Source organism: Leucopleurus acutus (assembly GCF_964270905.1).
Source record: "Leucopleurus acutus genome assembly, chromosome: 3".
NCBI lineage: Eukaryota > Metazoa > Chordata > Mammalia > Artiodactyla > Delphinidae > Leucopleurus > Leucopleurus acutus.
Genome location: NC_139145.1, coordinates 50267415 through 50273414, shown reverse-complemented (window position 1 = coordinate 50273414; position 6000 = coordinate 50267415).

Genomic DNA, 6000 nt, shown 5'->3' with positions numbered 1-6000 from the left:
TAACAGCCTTAACCTTCGAGGAATACCTCAATACCTCAGACAAGGCCCTTCCAATATGTTTACGTTTTCAAAGAAATTAAGTATATGAGAAGGAGAGAGAGCGAGTGCGTGAGAGAGAGAGAGAGAGAGAGAGAGAGAGAGAGAGAGGCTTGGAACTGCTGTCCTTTTAAAACAAACAAAAAAATCAATGTTTACATTGAACAAAGCTGCTTCTGTCTGTGAGTTTCCATGGTGTTGACGTTCCACTGCCACATTAGTGTCCTCGCTTCTGACGGGTTGTCCTGGGTGCGTTCCAGACGCTGAGTCCGTCACCCGCCTCCCCTTCCTCCCCGACCGACGTCCCCTCGTAGACGTGCAGCTGTGTTCACCATACCATTTCTTGTCTGTAGTGTGTGATGATGAAATCGTTACTTGTGAATAGAATCAGGATTATAAACTCATTTTTAACTGAAGAAAAAAAAAAGTATATCCTTAATGTATTTATGGCTCAGATGCACTGTGCCTGGGATTGTTGTATTGCTTCCTTGATTTTTTAACTATGCACTGTCGTGAGGTGTTTGCCACTGAGCTGCACTGCTCCCTTTGCCAGAATGCCCCAGAGGTGCTGGGTGGCCGGAAGCCTGGTCACCGGGGAGGTGTGGCATGCAGCCACAGCTGGGAGGAATGGAGAGAGGTTTCTGGGCCTCTTCTGCTGAGCGCTGCCTTGTCTCTCATTGAGTTAGTTTGGGTCCATTTACAATCAGAGCCCTCATCTGGTGTCCAGCTCACACTTAGAATTTGTGCCTGGCCGTGAGTGCTCAGATCCTTGCGGACCTTGGAAGGAAGGTGGGGTGAGCTGCGTTATTCCCGTTTTCCAGGCAGTGCCCCAAGAGGCGAAATGACTTGCCCAGGGTCCCACAACCAGTGAGACTACAGAGGAACGGCCCAGCCCGGGCCTATCCTAGGATAAAGAGGCAAAGTTGCAAGGACTGGTAGAGGCGGGTTCAGCTAAAAAGGACAACAGGCTAGACGCTTCCAGGCTCATTTTGTGGGGGTAAGTCAATGGCTGTCTCACCAGCATGGGGCAAGTTTAGGCTCTGGTACCAGTCTTGATCCAAGGGGTCCTGTGGTTTGCTTATACCTGTGGACATGCCATCACAGCTTCAGTGATGCACCTGGGGTGACACAGAGAGGCAACCTGGGAGCGGTCATTCATCCTTTTTGGGCCAGCCCATCCTCCTTCAGCTTGACTTCCCTTTTCTTCACCTGTAAAGTTGTTTTGGTGGCATGGGGCAAGGGGAGCAGGAGGGAGACATGAGGGATGGGGATGGACAAGACAATCTCCAAGCTCCTCTCCGACTTAGAAAACGTTCATTGGGCTTTACTTTAAAATTTGTGTCCTTGAGTGATGTCAGAGCCATGTCCAGCTTGGATGTTCTGCAGGTGCCTTGGGGCCGTTTGTGAGGGAGAGCATGGCCAGGAAGGGTAAGAGTGCATTGCTTCTGCTTCAGACAGAGCGGCTCCAACTTGGTCGCTTTCACACATCAGGGTTCCTTGGGAAATTTTTGTGTTTAAAAGAAAAAAGGTCCTGCTGCTTAAAAAAAGTTTGAACTTGACTAATTTAACTAAACGAGGTGATTTAATCTATTATTAATGCCGGGCCTGTTTCTTTGGGAATTGGTAGTTATGGGGTTTTGGTTTGTTTGTTTGTTTGTTTTTGCAGTACGCAGGCCTCTCACTGTTGTGGCCTCTCCCGTTGCGGAGCACAGGCTCCGGACGCGCAGGCTCAGCGGCCACGGCTCACGGGCCCAGCCGCTCCGCGGCATGTGGGATCCTCCCGGACCAGGGCACGAACCCGTGTCCCCTGCATCGGCAGGCGGACCCTCAACCACTGCGCCACCAGGGAAGCCCTGTTTGTTTGTTTTTAAGATTATAAAATACCTCAGTAGGTTAACTGGGCCGATGAACCTCTCCTGAGAGGTGAGCGTACTCCAAGCTGGCAGAGAAGGTTGGAGGAGACAGGCGTTAGAGGAACAGGGAATTTGAGTTCCTGTGTATCAAGTCACTTCACCTCTCTGGGCCCCAATTGTCTTTTCTGTGTAATGGGCTGAGGGGGAGAATTAGGCAAGCTGATCTCTAAGGTCCTTGCCAGGTCTGATAGTCTTAGCTTCTCCTAAGGTGGTATCTAGCAAATACATAGTGGCATATGGGCCACTACTCCCATGTCCTCGGCCAGTAGCAGATATAACTAATCAACCACAGTACTCATGTTCTCTGAGCTTGGTCATGCTATTGGAATCCTCAACACAGTTCCGAGCAGCCATTACTAACTGATCAGAGTTTAACCTGTTTAACCTTCTGGTCTAATCTTTGAATGGTTTCTGTTATACAGAACTATATGGTGGTGGGTTTCATGCTGGCCCATCCCTGATCTATGAGAGAAAATTCCCCTAAAGCCCTTCCTTGGCACAGGACTCCCAATATTACTCCGACACAATCCCATTTCGGGGTGGGGGCCAAGTGGAATCGTGGGCAGGAACATGTTTGGGGAAGGCAGGGTTTATGAGGATGGACCAAAAGGGGACTTTCCACAGCACGGACCTGCACATTCTAAATTCCTTTGATAGCTGTTCACTGCCTTGCATACAGTAGGCACACAATAAATGGTTATGGAATAGAACGGAATGGAATAGAATTTAAATCCACCCGATGCCTCCCCTAAGTCCTGATTTGCACCAAGGAGTAAACTGAGATTTCATCCTGTGGAAAAAGTAGGAAGGAACTCTGCATTCAGAGTCTGGAGAACTGGGTTGAGTCCTGGCTCTGTCAAAAACTATCTTTGTGACTTTGGTAAGTCACAGAGTCCCTTCCTCTCCCTAAGCCTTGGTGTGCCAGAATGAGTCAGACTAGATGATCTCTAAGCCCCTCCTATTTGCTTCTTCCTTGACTGCACTAGCCTAGAGATTCTAGCATGAGAAGATGGTACCTTAGGGTAAAGAAATGCAGGCTTTTAGTGAAGGACAAATGTGTCCCCTCTTCTGGGTCAGCTGAAGCTGCCCTTTCACTTCAGATTAATACAAGGCACTTGAAGGTAGTTAGACATTGGCTCTTGAGTGTAGTACTGGGACGTGATATGCCTAAGGTGGGGGCTGGGTCCCGCTGATGGGAGAGGGTACCTGCCAAAGGCGTCAAGAAGTTTTCTTCTCTCCATCCCGTACATAAAAGGTTGCAAGTTCTAAAACTGACCAACCCTGCAGACAACCTCCATCCGGAAGACTCATTCGGTGCTCTGTATCATTTACCAAGGAGACTCCAAGGTCTCTCCAGACAACTAGTCAACCTTGGTCTCTTTCCCACCAAATTAAGGAGTAACCCAGAGGGAGCAGCTGCCATTGGCAACCATCTCATTGTAGCTCTGTCCTAGTATTTGCTCTTGATCATGTTTACATGTGATTGCCATAAAAGCTTACAGTAGACTGTGTTGGTAGCCACCCATGCAAGGCAGGTTGTACTGTCCATCTCTGTGCCGTGCTGGTGTTTTCCAAATATGTCCAATCTAAACGCTAAGTGGAATTCTTCCATCTCCTTCCTCAGTCGGTACGGGCTGAATCAGAATCCTCACTCCTGGGGGCTCTGGTTACCGAAGGAAAATGCATCAAAGAGGTAAAGCATATGAGTGGATGGAGTGCAGCTACGGCGGTGACCCCCTTCCCCCCATCATACCTTGCCCCCCAACCAGAACACTGCTTTGAGACCCAAAGCACCAGTCAGGTGTCTGCATCTGCTGTGAGTTCTCACAGCTTTGCGTGTCAAATGTGCCCAGCAGAGAGGCAGGGCTTCAGGGGTTCCAGGGCGGGAAGAGGAAGGGAAGAACGCTCTAAGCTGCAAAGACTCGGTACCCAGGTCCTGATGTGGGAAGACATGCAATCAGAAATCGTTCTCGCCTAAAGCCTGTGCTTGTTGATGTTTGGAGAGCGATTTCTTCTAGGTGTATGCAATATACGTACTGAGGGGGCAGGGAAGGCATGACAGTGAAGCCCTTCTGCAGGGATGGCTTGGAACCCTATCCCAGGCCTTAGGTTCAGTTGAAATGACAGCTGAGCCTGCAGCTTGAGAGATGGGACATCCCAGCTGTGAAGCAGAATCAACCCCAAAGGATTTGTTGATCTGACTCACTGACGTCAAAACTGCAGTATTTTCTTACCATTTGAGATTTAGCAGTTGTCGTCAGATATGACCAAGGAAAGAAATTGAATGTACAGTAGCAAATAAAGTGAACCTAATGGTTTCAATGGCCAAAGAAGAGGGATCCTTCCCATGGGGGCAGAAGGAAACCGGTTTGTGCTTACGTGCAATATGTTTAAGCTGTTCCCCAAGTCCCTGAGACATTTGCACATATAGGTGGGCTCCAGGGCTGTCTGCCGGGTCCAGGGGTACAGGGTAAATGGAGGGAGAGCTTGGGAGCTGGGAAACCCTCATGCATAGCGATGCCCTTGGCCCAAAACAGACGTGACGTGGAGGGCCCCTGAGAGCCGGCTGTAGAATGTCCAGGAAAGTAGGCAGAGGCTACCTTTGCATGGAACCAATAAAAGCACTTTGAGAAAACCACAGCACTCAGCCTGGCTCCGTGTTTCTACACTGGCGAATATGGATCTCCTTGGGCTGTGTGAGGCATTCTCCTAGGGATTGGAACAGGGGATCAGGAAAGGGGCTGGTGAGGGAGGAGGGAGCAGAGATGCCTTCCTAGACATCAGCCACAGGAGAGCCCATTCTAGGGCCAGCCCTTCACTGGCCTCTTTGTTGGAGGCCCTAAAAATGGAGTGGTGCTTTTCAATCTTGGTACCTATTTCTGTAAAAAAAAAAAAAAAAAGAAAGAAAAAAAGAAAACAGCACAGCTGATTGAAATGGGTTTGCAGAGCAAATCGTTTATCTATAAGCCATCTCAAAGTGAGAAACCCAGAGTTTCTTGCTTGCTATATGGTCTTGGGCCACTGTTTCCTCATTTACAAATGGGAATATTGGATGGAATGAGCACTAAAGTAAGTCCCTTTCACCTCTGATAGACTCAGATTCCCATCCTGGAGCCTCGGGAATCCATCACTGACCCACGAAACCAATTCCATTCTCCGACTGCCCAGCTCACATTCAGGGTGAGAGTTCTCTGCAAGGTAGCCAACCCGCGGTGGATTCAGACCCACATGGTCCTGGCCGAGTTACCTTATGTGAGGAGGCCAGCTCCCCAGGACAGATCTAAGCCATAGTTTCTGGTGGGGTGGTGAGAAGTAAACCCCAGCTTGGCTAGGTGGCGATGTCGAGTCTCACATGAGCCTCGCCATTGTCCCTGCCGAGCAGCTTTCAGTACGAATGTTGTGACCACTTGGCTGTTTCTCTATTGCTCACAGACAATACTAGCAATACACTTGTTTTTCCTAAACAGCTTAACTTAGGCACTTTTCACACATTTCTTTCAAATGATTGTAAAACATATGGGGCAACAGGAGGCGTGGATCACACTGCATATGTTTAGGGCAACTTTTGTTTTTTGTTTCATTATAGCAGCGGTGACTGAGGCTTCAAGATCGGGGGACAGATGTTTAGGTACTCCATTTCATCAGAATGCCTTGCACGTTCAGAAGCAGCACAGAAATCCAACTGCCCGAACTGGGGGTTCGGAAAATAGGGTTTTGTAGGTGGTCGTTCCCTGGGCTGTGCAACAGTGTCCCAAAGACACGTTTTATAGCCAGAACCCCCTCTCTGCTGTACATTTTGTCAAAGGATCCTCCAAGCCTCCTTTTTCACTTTGCCAGCCTTGCTCGTGGGTGACTTTTGAAGGGACTGGTCATCTTCCACCTCAGCACTTTGCCTTATCAACGTCTAGCCGCCATCTAGTGGCCAAAGACGGTATCTACCAGCTACCCAGATGGAAGGCAAATAAATCCTTTTGGCTACCTTGCTGTCCAACACCAACTTTGGGAATGAAATGCAAGGTCATGAGCAAACTGTCTGTGTGTTTAGAGCACA